Here is an 18,426-nt window from a genome sequence, read left to right on the forward strand (position 1 = left end):
GACAAAAGTTTATTTGGTTTGCTTATTAACATTATGTATTGCATTTTAGATCTTGATTTGAAAGTGTATTGTGACTGCTTGTATTAGTATTAAATTTGAAGTGAAGCTAGGTGGAGACTACAATGTGTGTATTTTTTAATTAGTTTGCGTTTTCAATCTATGAGGTGAGGCTACGCCCTCAATTAGTCAGCCCAGCCACAAAATGTTCTTGAACTATTGATTACACACATGCCTTTGGGTTAAAGAATAGAATACAATTACTCCTGATGATAGGAAGTTGAAATTACTTGTCAATGGTACATTTGAAGTGAAAGAAATTACAAATTTGCGGTGTGTCATGTTTGAGATGAAGCTGCAGCCAGACCTGCTCAGTTTGAATCCTTAAATGAGTGGGACTATGTGGCGAGTGAGAAAGCACATAAGAAAATTTTGAAAGGACAAATTGTTTAAGCTGTCAACAGTTGGATGGATGTGAGAAAAAAACGTATGGAGATTGGAAGTGCTAGTAACTTTAGGTACTTTCCCAGCAATTACTGATGAACCAGACAAAAAGAAAAGGAAACAAAAGATGACAAAAATATAAATGAGGAAAGGAATGAAAATGACTTTGAGGGAAAGGATGAGCTTATGGATAGATTGCTGACTGACGTGAGAGATCTCCGTATAACGATCCTCATGTGCAAGTGGATGTGGAAGAGATAGGATTTGGAGAGCCAGGTGTGAGGAAAGATAAACTAGCCTCCAGTTCTTCTAATTCGTCTTCTCAAGCTGAGAAAAACTCAGAGGGGATTTGGAAATAATGGCAAAAACTGGAATTTGTGATGAGAAAATGTCAGTGAATAATAAAAAAAGATTTGCTATTTTTGGGTGCAGTAGCAGGAAAACGTGCTTATCATGTATTTGAGAAACTTTACAAATTGGCTAAATAATTAAAAGTGGATGTAAAACAAAAGAGAATTTGCGAATCATATAAGATAAGGTTGATTGAAAATTAATTAATTAATCAGAATCTCAGAACATTGCAAGAAAATCCGACAGAATTATTTGACACTATTGCGGAATGAGGAGACAAGATAAGGTGTTGAGAAGAATGGACAGAACGACCTGATAAGCCTTAAGTCTTGAAAAAAAGTAGAACAAAAAATGTGCGTGTGGGTGATTTTGAATCAGTCGTAGTTGTTGAAAAATAGTTTCCGTGTAGAGTAGTGCAAGGAGGAGGATATGTACATCTACCTTGGTCAAGAAGTGATGTTTACATGTTTACAAAGAATTTCCAGATGCTCAGACAGGAACTAGAGAAGTAGTATACAGAGGTAAAAAGGATTGTGACCATTTCAAAAGTACTTTGAACAGATTTAGATGGTGTATTTTCAATTGGTGTACCTCAAGATTTGTGGACTGAGTGTAAGACCATAGTAAAGTGGCCAGAAGAAGAACAGAGGGAAGCCTCTCACAATAAGGGGCCCATTAGTATGTCGGGCGACCCGCCCAAACATTTCCTCCCGCCCGCATGTAAATTCCCACCGCCATACTACTATGGCGGGGGGGACCCCGGTGGACAGAAAGACCGTCCGCCGGTTTTCCGCCCGGTCAATGAGTCGACCGGGCGAAAAAGCTGTTAATATTGTGGCTGTGTCTGGTAGACACCGCCATCCATATTAAGATACATGCGGTGTTATGCCTTTCCGGGCATGCGGTCTTCTACATTGGGGGCCCGTAGTGGACCCCCAGGGATTCTGGGGGGTGCACATGGGGGTACCTATGGTAACCCCCTGCATTTCAATGTACAACGTGGCAGGCACCGCGCGGTGCTTGTCACGTTGTGCATTGAAATGCACAACTTGCATTTTTGGCATTGCGTCGGGCGGTGCTTTCAGCACAGCCCGCTGCAATGTTAGGAATGTGGGATGCGCCCGGCAGTGTGGCGGGCGCATCCTAATGGTATGTGCGGGACCGCCGCATGCATTGCGTGCGGTCCCATTTCCCGGGGGTATGTCCGCCCGCCATGCTAATGCTCCCCTAAGTCTTTGGAGCTATAATTGGTTTATATAGCATTTGAAAACAAAGCTTCCCCAGAAACAATTCAATTAGGCAAAAATCACGGGATTGAGTCCAGAGATAGTGCTCATATTTAGCACAGTGTGATGGTTTGGCAAACAAAATCGGTAGATGAAATCCTTGCCTGCATGAAGTATTGAAATAACTATTGTGATGCCAAAAAGAAAATGATGAAGGAGAAATTGATGATGGCCCACACAAAGTTCTTTCAGAAGGGGAGTCAAGGTAGTTTTCATGCACCTCGATTTGGTGCTGGTGTTGGGTGTTCAAGGTGTCAATGCACATGGCAGTGGTGTGCAATTTGTGGAAATGGTGATCCTTGTAATAGGCGCAAAGGATCTATTATCAATTCTAACATGAATAATATGAATAATAAATCACAAATGAGAAATGGCCATTGACATATCTGGGAAAAATGGACACTGAATACGGCATTGTAGATTTAATCTAAATAGATTTCAAAATGTGTTGTAAATGGTTCTTCTATGCAGAAGAATATGAATCGAATGGCACAGAATGGGATATCACACTCAATGGTCCTATACCTACCAACCACTGTGCAAGACATGCAGAATCTAAGGCAATTCAATAGGAATGCACATTAAGCCACAATTATACAAAAGCCCATGCACAATAGTATGCCAGAATTTCAGCTTAATTTTAGATTTCAGCACAAACCTCGGAGTTCCTGAAGGACTGAGTCAAGCTGAATGGCGGTGCCTGAGATGGGTGGATTATTGCATAGTTGGTGCATCCCTAATGGTCCTTCTGTGGAAGGCGAAGTGAGTGGCCATCCAGTTAATATTTTAATAGATACAGGTGGTACCCATTCCATGGTTTGGCAGGGGTAGTTTCCCAACCTATCCCTCTTGGGAAAAGAAGTCCAAGCTGTAGGCTTTTCAGATAAACAGCTGACTAATAAGTTGTCAGCAAATGTCCCAGTAATAATTGGCTCAATTTCAAATGATCATGATTTCATGATCAGTGAGACCAGTCCAGTTAATTTGTTTGGACATGATCACTTGCGTAAACCTAACTTCATAATTTACTGCACACCAAATGTTTTTTTGTACTCGATCAAAGTGTGACGATTCATAGTTTAAAATAGAATCACAAGAAGCAACAATTAAAATGTTTCCAGTTCTCACAGCAAAAGATTTACCTTAAGATGTTAAACATTCTGTAAATAAGAAGGTTTAGAATTTTTCAGAAAGAGAAATTGGGTTGATTAAAAGTGCAGAACCAGTGTAGATGAGTGTAAACCAGATGCTGTGTGTCTCCGAACTCTTCAGTACAACCTTACACGTGATGCAGATAAGGGAATTTTAACTGTTATTGCTAAAATGATTGAACAGGGTATTCTAAAAAAAACGTCTAGGGAACTCTGACATTATGGCAATGAAGAAGCCCAGTAGAAAATGGAGGCTAGTGTAGGACCTTCGCAAAAATAATGATATAGTGATCTCATGTTGGCTTGTGGTACCGAATCCTGCAATACTATTATTTCAGATTCCAGCTGAACCTGCCCGGTTCACAGTAATTGTGGCAAGCATTTTTCTCAATTTTTCTTTATGAGGAGAGTCTGTAGCTTTTGGTGCTCAGATTCCGAAATGGAATTCTCGTTTGGTGTAGAATCCTACAAGTTAATACAGAAAGTCCTTCAATCCTTTCACAGTTCCTGAAAAGGGATTTAGAAAGCCCAAATGTGCCTTGAAACTCAGTGCAATATATTGATGATCTGATGGTCTCAGTCAAAACGAGAGAGGGCTGTAGACTTGACACAAATGCTGCATTGACTAATTTGGCTGAAAACGGGCATCAAATATTTATTTGGGACACCAAATACACAGTATGTTTTTGCTCAGCATCAAACTGCAGATCATTATCTGAAATACACTGACAGGTATGAAGTATCAGTAATTTTCTATTCATTATGATGATAGAAATTAGAGTTTCTTTCTAGATGAACTCCTTTTTTGACAAAATAATTGAACTACAGGATAGCAGCAAGCACAGTAGAGCTGTCATCAGGTAAGTTTGAAGAAAGCACGCCCAGGGAAAGCAGGGATGAGATGTTTATGCATATCGAAGGAGAATATAAAAATCGTCTAGATTTTACCTGAAGCTGTTTGCAAGCACAGGCTAAACAATACTATCAGAAACACTGAATGGAAGATGCAGAAAATGTACTTTGTTGTTAGTCTGAGAGGGAATCTGGAAGAGAAAATTATAAACATTCTTGAAAATAATTGCATAGAAATAAAATTAATGATTGAGCATAAGCCTGTGAGTGACATCTACAGCCCTAAGGCTAAGGAAATGAATTCATGCTTTAGGCTCCTCTTTAGAAGGAGGCAGTGTTTTGGAATAGAAGGTGAGACGAAAGAAAGTGGTTAAACTGATTATTGACTATGGGTGGGGGGGGTCATTTTAAAATTTCAAGCAGTAGCTGAAAGAGCTTTACAAATTGACGCGAGTGGCTAGGAGAGATTACTTGATAAAGCGCATTAACAATGTGGAAAACTCAGGCAAGGAAATCTTTAGGATCGTCAGCTCCTTTACCAAACCGGTGGAGCTGGAAAACTCAATACAGCCGTCCCCCTCACTGTGCGTGAAGCTATCAGACTTTTTCGACAGTAAAATTTGGAAAGTCTACAACACCTTCACGACAGCGGTAGAGACAGAAAAACCAGAAGGAGGGAGTATCCGTAATTCCGAAGATACCTTCTCGGTATTTCTACCTATTTCCCAACAGGAATTCCTGCAGAGATCCTGAGATATAAGTCAAGGTCCCCGGAGGATCCATGCCCCCCAGAATTGTGGAAGGAGCTGGCCCACCTGGTGAACCATGCTCTGAATCATATATGGAACACATTACTTTGTTCGGGCATCTTCCCTGATACATGGGAACATGCCTTGTTACTGCCCCTCATGAAAAAATCCAATGTGGATCAGGGGGAGTTAATCAACTATCGCCTGATCTCACTATTACCAGCACCTGTTGGAAAAAATGATACAGCAACAGCTGGCCAATTGCATTGAGGGGCATGACATTTTGCATGACATGCAGTCAGGTTTTCGGGCCGGTTTTAATACTGAAACTGCATTGCTGGAGGTGGCAGAGTCAGTGAGAATGACTGTGGATGTAGGAGCATCAGCAATGCTGGTGCGTTTGGACTTATCCGCAGCTTTTGATACTGCGGACCACCAAATCCTGGTAGAGAGCCTCCAAGCAATAGGAATTGGAGGAATGGTACTTACCTGACTGAAGTCCTATCTTAAAAATTGAACGAAGAAGATCGCCCTCCAACCCTTTCAGTCGGAACCCAAGCCACTATGGTGTGGGGTACCACAGGGATTGGCCCTGAGCACACTTCTTTTCAACATATATCTGCCCCCCCTGTTCTCGCTCATAGCAAATTGGGATGTGAAGGCACTATCATATGCCGACGACACCCAGCTGGTGTTCTCCTTTAAGGATCAGTCTACGGACTCCTTCAGTAGCTTTAAGGGTTGCTTGAGGGACATTTCTCCTTGGATGAACAATAACAAACTTAAACTTAATGCAGAAAAGACAGAGGTGTTGTACTTTGTCAAGGCTCGCCTGCCGGTAGCTGGTATTTGGTGGCCAGCAGAAATGGGCCTGCCACCTACTCCAGCAATCACGGCAAAAAACTTGGGCGTTAAATGGGAAGCGGATCTCTCTTTCACAGCCCAAGTTCGGCAGGTTATAATAAATGGGGTAACCCAGTAAGTCAAAGGACCTGGGCATCAATCGATATAGAAAACAGTGGTCCTAGACAATCTATAGACTGTGATTTTACTTACACAATTAATCGAAAAATATTTACATAACCAGTAAATCAAAAAGGTTTAAATCCTAAGAAACACAAAAACAAAACCTGGAACACTTCAAAAGTGATTTGACTAAATAAAGTTCAATTTGTTCTTTTTGTTCTCAGTGTTTCATTTCAAAAACAATGAATCACATTTATACAATCTGCACAATATGCAGCGTATGATATTTATGTACGGTTATCGTCAAAAGGAGAAAGAAAAGAGTGGAAGTAAGTGCTCATGTGATAAATAGAAATAAGGTTGAATTTACGAAGAGACAGTAATTATACACAATTCAAGTATATTAATACAGAAAGGATCCAGCAAGGCAACCTAACAGAATCGGTATCCCTACAGTATTCGGCCTACCCATCCATATGATTTCAAACTATATTGATTTGTAGTTCGTCTTTTTCTTCTGTAGTTGAGGCCAAGTACAAGTTTTCACACAACAGATCGAAACTGGTGCCCCCCTTTTGATTTGATTTGACACGTTCTGTTGGCACTGAGAGGCCGACGAATGCGGTCAGCTACGGCCCTTTCTTCTCACTCGAGAACAGAACTAAATATCCCCATATGAACCTTCGCTGATCTCGTACAGCGGCCTTTCCTTGGTGACTGAAATACCTTTTGGATTTCAACCAATAACCTTGAAGTGTTCTCTTGGTTGTCTCACCACATATTTGGGTTCACAATCTACTGTCGCCCCTTTCCCCTTGTCGTGAGGAAGACCCGCAACAGAGGAATCCACTTACCCCTTATTGCGCCAGGGTCGAAACGTCGACAAAAACCCCCCAATGGGCCTACACCATATTCTCACCCCTGTCCATAGCTCAACTGCAGAAGAAAAAGACGAACTACAAATCAATATAGTTTGAAATCATATGGATGGGTAGGCCGAATACTGTAGGGATACCGATTCTGTTAGGTTGCCTTGCTGGATCCCTTCTGTATTAATATACTTGAATTGTGTATAATTACTGTCTCTTCGTGAATTCTACCTTATTTCTATTTATCACATGAGCACTTACTTCCACTCTTTTCTTTCTCCTTTTGACGATAACCGTGCATAAATATCATATGCTGCATATTGTGCAGATTGTATAAATGTGATTCATTGTTTTTTAAATGAAATACTGAGACCAAAAAGAATAAATTGAACTTTATTTAGTCAAATCACTTTTGAAGTGTTCCAGGTTTTGTTTTTGTGTTTCTTAGGATTTAAAACTTTTTGATTTACTGGATATGTAAATATTTTTCGATTAATTGTGTAAGGAAAATCACAGTCTATAGATTGTCTAGGACCACTGTTTTCTATATCAAGTTCGGCAGGTGGCAGCCTCATGCTTCGGCAAATTGAGAAGCCTGAGGAAATTTTTACATCTTCTGCCGGAGGACTTTCGTAGAGTCATTGTCCATGCCACAGTGACTTCACGGCTGGACTATGCAAACTGCCTGTACCTGGGTTTGCCCACCTATCCAGTCAAGAGACTAAAATGGTACGAAATATGGCTGCGAAATTAATTAGGCGTGAACCGTTTCGGCACCACATCTCTCCGCATATAAGACAGCTCCACTGGCTGCCGGTAGCGAACAGAATTGAGTTTAAGGCCTTAACAATGGACTTTCAGGCGTTGCATGGCAAATGTCCTAGCTACCTTAAACACCGGTTTTGCCGCTACCATAAAAAACTATCACTGAGGTCCAACTCTTAGAACTTGCTTTGCACACCTCGCTTTGCTAAAGCACACATAGGGGGTAGATCTTTCACAGTGGTCGCGGCCAAGCTGTGGAACTCCCTGCCGAATATTCAGAAAAACCCTGAAGACCTGGCTCTTTAGCCTTGGTTAGATCTTTTGGCTATGCACCTCTCATGCCTCCCCCGCTATAGCACCGGGACACCTCTGTTTGGGTTAGCTGTCGCGCTCTATAAATTCTGATATTATTATTATTATAACAACCTCTGCAGGCCTCAGGCTCCCCCATATGGACTTGTATTATTAAGCTCATCATTTAGAGCACCTTGCATACTTCTTCTCTACCGAACTTGAGACTCCAGACTGGCTGAACACAGAAAGGTATACGGAAGGCAATCCTTGACATGTCAGGATCCTACAATCCTGTCATCGTGTGGTGCTACTTGGAGATCGGTCTCTTAGTTTTCTCTGTGTCTCCTTGCTGTCCTGTATTCTGGTGATTCTTTCCACTCTGAGTTTCTGTTCCATTCCAAATTTGGTCCACTGTCTGTCTGAATCCATATTCGTTTACAGTGTGACTTTTGCCTCGGTCTTCATTCTGGTATGGGAAAGACTTCTGTTGCTGCACCCAGGTCCTTTAGAGTCTTATCTGTCTCGGTGTTGCTGTCAGTCTTGATCCACCTTGCACTGCGTCATGAGTCTTTATTACAGCATAACCAAGTGTGACTTCACTGTATGACTGCTGTTAAGAGCAATCTGTCGATATCAGTCAGAAAAAAAGGATGTTCCTAAGCTACTAAGAGACCTTTTATCATATTTCCATACAACCTATACTTTGTTCAACCCTTGCTCTTGCTTATCTCCTGTCATTTGTATTGTCCCCGCTTACAGACTTCCGCTTTCCTCTGTAGTTCTGTGACCACAGATATACTTGGAGTAGCCTGGTATTTACGTTTCCTGTGTCACCTTGTAATGCATTGCCAAAGGATCCCCCTTGCCTTCCTTCACTCCCTTACACAACTCATTCCATTGATGAACACTGCAACATGCTTGTCTCTGGATCCTCAGAATCCTTGCTTAAAGAAACCAAACTAGTTTGGGCTAGTGCACATAAACAAATGAACTGCCTCTTACATAAAGAAGCACTGATTCCGAATAATCAATCTAATTGGAGGGCAAACAATATTCTGGAAAGAGTAGTTTGAAAGAGGAATACATCACCTTGACCAATGAATGGATGGCAATCCCATAAACTCTTTTGTGAAAAGCTAAAAACTAAATTTCAGATTGACAGGACACAAATATGGAAATACTTGCAATTAAAACATTGTGTTTGTCGGAAATTGAATTCTTTGTCAACACCATGACCTGACTCTCCCATACATTTATACATAAAATGTGGGAGTGTTTTCAAATGAGTTATTTCTGGATTGTATAACACGTTAATAGAGGAAATTCACTTTAAATGCCCTTTCTTGTATACAAGAAGGTGGTAAAACACCCCTGCTGTTGAATACTGCAATGACGACTGGTCCTGTCATCTAGCTGTGCATGACCATGGATTGCGAGAAGCTAGACTTAAATGTAACTTCTTCAAAATATTGCATGGATGGTACTTGTCACCTCAGAAGCTGCAGTTAGTTAACATGACTACATCATCAGAGTTTTGGCGCTGTGGAGACTCAGGTGGGAGATATGCTGGATCTGTTTTGGTCTTGCCCCACCTTGAGTACTTTTTGGCAGCATGTTACAAATACAATGAATACCAGCAGCACCCCAGCCTTAGAGTTTACTCAAAAACTTCTTGCGCTGCATGTTACTTCTGAGGTGTCTAGGTAGACAAAGTGCTCAAAGAGATGGATAGACACAGCTATCACAGTAGCCAAAATGTGTATCCTAAGATGCTGGGGCGGTCTGCTCCCGCAAACTATTAGGACCTGTGTACAAGATATGACCAGGACAGCAATGCACACGTGCATAATCTACTGTTTGCTAGATAGACAGACTTTTGAGCCTAAAAGAAAATCATTCCTTTCTGACTACATGATTTATACCTTTTTGTATCATTAGTTATTGTCCTTATCCAAGAGTAGCTTATATTTCTAAATATGCTGTGAGTAAGCAATCCTGTCGTTCAGTGATAGTATTTGGTTCTTAATTGTAGAGATATTGAATGTTTCAGTGGGAATATGCCATAATTACCAGTTTTTTGTTTAGTGCTCATGGACTTTTCAATCAAGTTTCCTTTCTAGCACAGAGTATTATACGGTGATTTTGTTAAGGTAGGGAGTTGAACCTGCTGTAAGATACTTTAGTCTTGCTTTTCTTTTTGCTACTGTACTGTATTGCTTCAAACCTGATGTTTTCTATCCTTAAAATCTAGAAAGAATTGATATTAGAAATATATAATGCTGTTGACTTTCATTAAAATTAAAATTGCAGAGCTGAATGAAGCTGAATTAAACTACAACGAAACATGATTACAATTAAGATTTGTTTGGAAAGAATATGAAAGTATACACTGTTCGTTAGGAAAAAGGTTGCAGTGAAAAACCGGAATCTAAAAGCTTCTATTCAGAATCACCAGCAAAAAACAAAAACAAGCGCTTCTCTCTGAATAAATCCAGAAGTTAACCAGCCCTGAAAGGCTATGCACAGTGGGGTTTGGACATAGTGCCAGGCATATAAGTAAACCCGAGATATTTTCTAAAGAACACACTTAATAAAGTGAGTTACTGTTCTAGCTCATACTTGCAAAACCACTGAAATTCACCAGTTATAATAAATATAGCCCACAACATGTGCCGTAACCTATGCCTTTGAGCATGGGCAATACACCAGTATGCCAATGGCACAGGAAAAAAATGGTAACAAGAGAATGACATGGCTGGCAGTGTATTCTATAGCATGTGTTGTGTGTGTTGCTTGCCACAATTGGCAAGTTTATGTAGGTTAGATTGGTTAGATTGGTGAAGTCTCTTAAATTGCTCAAGGCTGATTGGCTAGTCTAAAAATACAAACTCGGCAGATACTCTGCTCAGGGTGCTGGGAATTCTCTTGACCATGCTAGCTTGTTTTATTAAAAGGAAAGCGATAACTAATATTTATACTGCGGCAGGTGTTACTAAAAGAATTTACTCAATAGATAAACTCTGTATCTGTACTGTACTGGAAATAGATTTGGCTTGGTTGGTGATTGTTATCAACAGGGTGCACTATTCCCGATGGAGGACCTAATGGATTGCGACCAGCTGCCCGCCGGTCAGTTTCTCATGTATGAAGCAATATCTCCAGCATTCCAGGGACTATTGGGGGGAGGGTATTGAACCAGAGACACATGATGTTTTGCAGATGATGATGTCCATGGGGGCCACGACGCACTTAGTGACTTGGGGGCATTTCAGCAACGAGGCGATAGAAAATTATCGCCGCTTTTGCGGCCGTTTTCGGCCAAAAAGCAGTTATAATTTTATCGCCTAATTAGCAAGGTCACGCTAACGCGTGAAACCTTGCTTTAGCGCACTAAATCTTAACGCCCAGCTTTGCATCTCTATGAGATGCAAAGTGGGCGTTCCTGACCTAACATGACAGGAGAAATGTCGCTAAGCGACATTTCTCCTATCATCAAGCCCCACGCTATGAAGCATAGCGGCAAGAAAAGTAGCGATAACCCCTGTTATCGCTACTTTCCTTACGCCTGCTTCAGGACTGACTTAGCCATGATATCCTATGGAGGGTGGATATCATGGCTAAGTTTGTGAGGCCCTATCAACAAGCTAACGCCACATTTCGTGAGATTATCGCTGGGTTTCCAGCGATAATCTCACGTTAGGCAGTTAGCGCTAGGATTTTTATCGCTTTTGAGATAAGCATTGCTAATAGCACGCTATCTCAGCGATAAAAATCCATGCTAGCCGGTGATAATTATCCTAGCGCTAAGTGCGCTTAGCGATAATTAACACCGGTTGTTGTTGATATGCCCCTTGGTTTTATAGATCCCTAGCAAGGATGACCCTTAATCCGCTAACTGGGCTGCGGAGAAAATAGGAACAAGCCCTTAAACGATAACTAACAGACTCAGAATGGCAATAGTGCTAGAATACCCCAAGAAGATTTCCAGGAACACCAGGTTAAAGTATAACAAATTCAATTATATACACATGACCTACATGACTCCACACAGGCTTCAGATTACTTATGGTGGTGAACCTCGCCTTTGCCCACGATGTCGGCATATAGACGCAGACTTCGTACATATGGTGTGGGAATGCGCTAGCCTACAATTTTACTTGCAAGAGATACTGTCTGCTCTAGATCTTACGCTAGGGCGAAACCCCCCCTCGCACTCTAGAGGCATGTATCCTGGGACTGTACCCGAGGCCGGCTCCCAAGAAGGTGGACACTAGATTTCTTGATCTGGCACTGGGCTTGGCCAAGAGGTGAATAGCGATAGACTGGAAGTCAGCAGAAGGTCCTAGAGTAAATACATGGAAGATACATGTAACACAATGGGTGAAGAACGAGGAAAGAGCGTTGAAGAGGGAAGAAGCTAGGGGGTTTTAGAATCCAGCCGATAGCGGATCTGGGGACATAAATACTGAGCATGTGGGAACACCCAGAACAGAGCGACAAAACTGAGCCAGGTATAGATACAGACTCCATGGATGATAAAGATAATGAGTTGCCAGCAGACCCCATGGGTGATACACAGACTGAATAAAGAGTAGAAGGGACCACGCAAGACTGAAGCCATTAAAAATGTATTGAAGGGTGCCGCCCTGTCCACTTGATCTCCCCTTGGCCACCACACTTCTCCCGACACATTACGCTTTGCAGGATGAGGGTATTGGATTGCCCAACACCACCGATACTCCACTAAATGGGAATTTCCCTTAATTCTAATAGCTTTTTCCCCTTTTTCCTCACTTTGTTTTTCTGTTATGGTCTTTGTTTAAAAGAAGAAAAAGGCTTTGAGATACATGATACCTGGAGCAAAATGAACACAAGAAACTGTATAATACTAATGTATACCTCATACAACAAATGTAACTGTGATTCCGCTAAAGAGGATTACACTGTATTGGACTATGTCATAAAGACACACCTACCGATTGTGATAATTTTGATGAATAAGAGGAACAACCATGTACGAGAATAAATTCACGCTAGTAAGAGTGAACGCAGAAAACGTAAAAGGACATGGAGATAAAAAAAATATCTTAAGTTACGCTGTGCATTTATAGAATATGTTGCCTACAGGATATTATGCAAGACAAGAATGATTGTAAATGAAAATTAAATGCCAATAAAAAGAAGTTTTAAAAAATGGAAATAGGTTTGGTTCACTCAAAAGATTACTACATACCTAAAGCCCACCTCATAAGAATGTTGTTTATTTAGTTGCAGTCTTATATAGCATGAACCAGACCTGAGGGGTATCAAAGCGCTTTACTGAGCTCAATGGAACAGAACTTTAGCAGGGGTACAATGAAGTTTAGCAAACAATAGGACTTTAGAATCTGATTAATTGAGATCAGTTAAACATACATTAATAGTTAGCTGTTCATAAACAGATGATTAGGTTGTGAGATATTGTTGCAGGAGTAAGATATTCAGTTCGGTTTTGAAGGAGAAATGAAAAGAATTGTCCAAATTGCAGGTGGGATGTTGTGCCAGATTTTGTGGGCGATGTCTGAGAATGATTGATATCGAGCTCTCATTTTTTTGAAGGTATAAGTTGCCATGCACAGTGAGTTGAAGCTTGAGGGGAAGGGGAGCCACCTGAAAGATGAGCTTATTTATGAGATAGTTTTGTGAGCCTTCATGTAGTGGTTTGTGGATGGTGCAGGCCATTTGAAGGTACTCCTTGCTTTAATGGGTAAATAGTTGCTTGAAGTCAGGATAACGGTAATGTGGTCAGAACATCTTGAGCCAGAGACCATGCGAGCAACAGAGTTGAGGGCTGCCTTCATGCGGGCAATTTGAATTCTATTAATGCTCGTAGGTAGAGAATTGCTGTAGTCAAGAGTAAAGCCTAGAGATTTAGCCTTGTCTTCAAGAAGGTGGGTGAGTAGAGCCACGGAGATTTGAGGAGGCTGTCCAGGACTTTGTGGGTTGGTTGCAAAGCGGTGGAGAGAACAGGAGGAACTCTGTCTTCTGGGTATTGAGTTTCAGTTGGTGGAGTGACATCCATTATTGGAGGTCTGCAAGAGTTTTTGACAGGTACATAAGATTGGTGGGAGAGAAGACTCTTAGATATAGTTGGCTGTCATCCTCAAAGAGATGAAATTAGTTTGTCTTATTCTCCAGGAGGGAGCAGAGGGGTTCCATATAAAGATTGAATAGTGTTGGAGATAGGATTAAGCCTAGCGGAACTCCTTGGCACAGAGGTAGAGAGTTGAAGAGAGAGTTTGTGATCTTGACCTGTTGTGAGCGATTGGATAGGTAAGATTTGAACTAGTTCAGTACGGTACCCTTGATACCCATTTGATCTTTTAAGATTCTTAGAAAGGATGAGTGATTGACTGTGTCAAATGCTGAGGATAATTGTAATAAAACTAGACAACAGGAGTCTCTATTGTCCATTATGCGGACAGCGTCGATGATTATTTTTAGGATAGCAGTCTTAGCGCAGTAGTTGAATCTCAAGCCTGATTGGTGATCATCAAAAAGGTTGTTTTTCTTGATGTAGTTGCTAAGCTTTCCAGTAGTTTGGCTAGGAAAGGGAGATTGGAGCTAGGGTGGAGGGTGTTGAAGTTGGTGGGGTCCACATCTTGTTTCTTTTGAAGTGAATGATCTGCACTGCTTAAAGGCAATCAGGTACTACACCTTTGCTTACGGAGGAGTTAATTATTTGTGAGGAAAGGGATTAGGGATGTGGTCAGGTTTTTTATGGTTTTTGCCAGGATGGCATCAGCAAAGCAAGACAATGCTTTGGTAGCTAAGATTGTGATTTCTATTGCAAGTTTGGTTAGCAGTTCCAAATTAAACGATCTTTCTTTGGATTTGCATGGCACTGCTACAGGTGGAGGAAGGTGAGAAGCTTTTGGAATGGATAGTTCAGTTTTGTCAATGTTGTTGGAGAAGACTTTGGAGAGATTGTTGCAAGGTTCTTTGTTGTTAGGCAGATTGAGTAGAGGCCAAGGGGAGGTAGACTCCCTAGGCAGAGAGATTTCCCTCCTGAGGAATTCTGCTTTGGCTTTGAGCATACGGCATTTGTACTCACTGCATTTACTTCGAGGAGTTTCTAGGGATTCCTTCGAGGGGTTTTGTCCCTAGAAGCGTTCAATGATTCTGAGCATCCTTTGCTCCTCTAAGAGTTGTTTAGATAAACTTGGTATTGAGGAGGAGTTGCAAAGTTTTTTTACGTTTAAGCAGGTCGCTTGTTAGCTACTTCAGTCAAGGTCACGTTGTTGTTCTCCACTAGGTCTGTTGTGTCAATGTTGGTTTGTGTTTGCCAGAGTTTTGAGGTAATTTTGGAACTTAACATGGCTTTGTTGACGTTGTTAAAATCTCTGATCCAAGCTCAAGGTTTCTTGGGTTGTCCACAGGAGGATGTTTTTGTGCAGAGGAGAAAGAAAGGTATTAAGAAGTGGTCAGACCAGTCTACTAGTATTGGTGGAAGTCATTTATTGAGATCTCTACTGCTGATGATGAGGTCTACAATGAGGCCTTTTACTATTGCAACGGTCTGCTGCTTGGCTCTAATCAGTCTGTGATTAAAAGGCTACAGCGCACTATGACACTGTAGCCTGCACACTGTTTTCCCTACCAAGGCACTGCTCGGTCTCCGGCCTTGTGCGTCGCCTTCACTGGCTGCCGATAGAGCAAAGAATCAATTTTAAAGCACTTCGCTTTATGCACAACATTCTTTGAGGCTCAGGCCTGGCGATTCTGAGCGATCTTTGCCATCCCTACATCTCGACGTGTGCCCTATGCTCGGCCGATCTCTATCTGGCTTGTGATCCTAGGTTCCACAGAACCAGAGCAGGAAGGAGTTCATTTAAGGTGCCTGCGTCTACCCTCTGGAATACTCTGCCTCTCTTCATCAGAAGCACCACCAATCGTCTATCCTTTAGAAGGGCGGCGAAGACCTAGCTTTTCCGTTGATCAGTAGTTCCTTCTCCCACTCTCCTTTCTGGCAAGCAGTGCTGGACGTCCCTTTGACGGGACAGCCATGCGCTTTACAAATCCATTAACATAACGTGTGTGGGTGAAGTACAAAGTTGTTTGAGATGATTGTTGTTCAGGAAAAGAGATAGCTGGGAAACTCCTGAGTCAAATTGATCACGCCAAATTGATCACCCCCGTGTAAGTTGAAATCTCAGAAGATGTTATTTGAGCTGTTGCTCAATCTTACAGCAATTATTTCGATTAGGGGTTTGGCAAATGTAAGGTTGCTCCCCGTGGGGTAATAAAGTATGTGGAAAATCATGGGCTGCTGGTGAGATGTCTTCAGTTTAATCGATAGGCATTCAAACCCCAGAGTCTGAGTTTGTTTTTGGTTTGTACATTGGTGGGAGGATCTGTGGATAAGAGCTACACCTCCTCCTATTTTACCAGATCGGTCTTGGCAGATAATGTCAAAACGAGGGTGGCTCAGAAGGTTGAGTAAGTGTTGGAAAGTGTCAGGAAGCCAGGTTTCGGTTAAAAAAAGAAGGTTGAGGTTGTGGGAATGAATTAGATCGGCAATTTCAGTGCAAAGGTTGGATGCAGATCTGTAGTTGTTTAGCAGGCATTTAAGGGATGAAGAAAGTGATTTGTGAATAGGTGGGAATGTGATGGGCACTTAAACAAGATTTGAGATATTGCAGTGGACAGTTCTAGGATATTTAGTGTGGAGTTTGTCCTGTTTTAGAGAGGGAATTTTGGAGGGAGTGGGAGAGCGGCTGTCAAGAGAATGTGATATAGGATTGAGGGTATATCTGAATGGGGTGTAATTGTCATCTACAGAAACAGGGGATGAGGTTCTGGTGGGAATGTGATCTTTCTCTCTGTAGTAGTGGAGTGTGTCTTTGTAGGATTGGTGCACACAGTTAGGGTGAGAGAAGTCAACTGCTACAGAGGTTGTGATCAGGTCTGTTTTGTTGTTCGTGGCGAGGGCATCGAGGGATCTATCGGAGGAGTTCAAGGAATTTATGAAGGAGGAAGTAGGAGCTGAGAGAGTTGCCCAGGTATTTCAGAGCATAATGCATTAGAAGGATTTCATCTCTGAGAGTATGGAGTCCAGTTTTTCCAGGAGGATGTTCTGATCAAGAGTGTAGGAAGGTGTGTATGTAAGGTTTGGGGTTTTTATGTGGTTGGTCATTTCGAAGATGATTGTAGTGTCTGGGCTAGTGATGGATGATAAGGGGGCAATTGGTGAGGTGGAGGGAAGAGTATAATGTGAGGTAGATATTGGAGCTAAGAAAGAGACTGCCTTCATGAAAGGGTGGTGCTCTTCAGTGGGTGGAGTGAATAAGGATAGGTCTATGTGAGACAGAGTATACGTCAGTGACATGAAGGGAGCATTTTTCGATGTATAGTGTATTTCTGTTAAAGGGGTAACTTGGGAGGGGATAATTCCCTTGCGAGAGTGAGGAGGGTGGAAGTTATGATTGGGGAAATTGAAGGCATGTGGTGGAGATAGTGGCTTTAAGAGGAGAGAGTGTGGTTCCTAGGGGCCCATGAAGGAGAGGAAGTGTGGAGGTGAGATGTGTTATGGATGCAGATGGGGGATTGAGAGGTGAGAAAGGGAGAGTTACTACCAGAAGGGGTGAGGGTGTTTTTTTTTCCTTTTTCAAACAGCCTTATTGAAAACTTGCACATCAAGTTACAAGGTATACAGGCGTGGATTCCGCAATGGAAGAGGGAGAAACACATCTGATATATACATCATAAGAACAATTGTACATAAGTAGCCCACATCAGTACATTGGCGGGAGTACCAGGAGGTGGAGGAGGAGGGGCCTGGACAAGTGCCCAAGAGAGGCAAAGTGCAGGCGAGAGGGACCGCTGAGAACCAGCATTGCACCGAGGCAGGGAAATGATCCTCTAGGAGCCAGCATCGTTGGCCGCCGTAGGCGATGACCCGGCAGGGAGCGCGGTAGAGGTCACAGAGGGCGGGGTGCCCTAGAGTTGGAGGTATGAAACAAGGGGACCCCAGATGTCAAGCGGCCAGCTACGCGCTGGCATCAAGTCCTAGAATTCGGACAGAAGCGTCTGACAACGCGCAGCATCCTCGAGCCAAGCGCTGACCTTGGCGCAGGTCTTCCACCCCAATGTATGGCGACCCTGCGGCGCACCAGAACAAGCAGCATGGCGGTGAGTTGACGGGAGACATCGGGACAGTGTTTCACAAAGCCTAAGAGGCATATCAGTGGGTCTGGTGTGACGGGTGCAGAGGTGATCTCAGAGATGGCGGTGCACACCTCGCTCCAATACGCAGAGACCTTGGGGCACAGCCAAGCGAGATGAGAGAAATTGGCAGCGGGGGCAGAGCAGCGGAAACATCTATCGCTGGAAGCAAGGCCTATTCTGTACAGTTGAGCGGGGGAGCGGTACAGTCTGTACAGATATTTAAAATGTATGAGGCGCAGGCGGTAGTTAGGGGACAGACGTTTAGTCTGCTTGCAACAATACATCCAGACCTCCTGGGAGAGATCGGTGCCCAGGTCCTTACCCCAGGCAGTACGGGCTCGGTCAGCGGAAATCGAGGAAGCCACCAGTTTAAGGGCATAAAGTCTGGAGACCAGTTTGCGGGGGGAGACGGAAGTGTATGCAAGGTCAAGGGCAGCCATGAAGGAGGGGGCTGGGAAAATGTGGGGTGCAACTCCCAGCAGGCCGCTCTAAGTTG

The sequence above is a fragment of the Triturus cristatus genome, chromosome 8 (assembly GCF_964204655.1).
Source record: "Triturus cristatus chromosome 8, aTriCri1.1, whole genome shotgun sequence".
Lineage (NCBI taxonomy): Eukaryota > Metazoa > Chordata > Amphibia > Caudata > Salamandridae > Triturus > Triturus cristatus.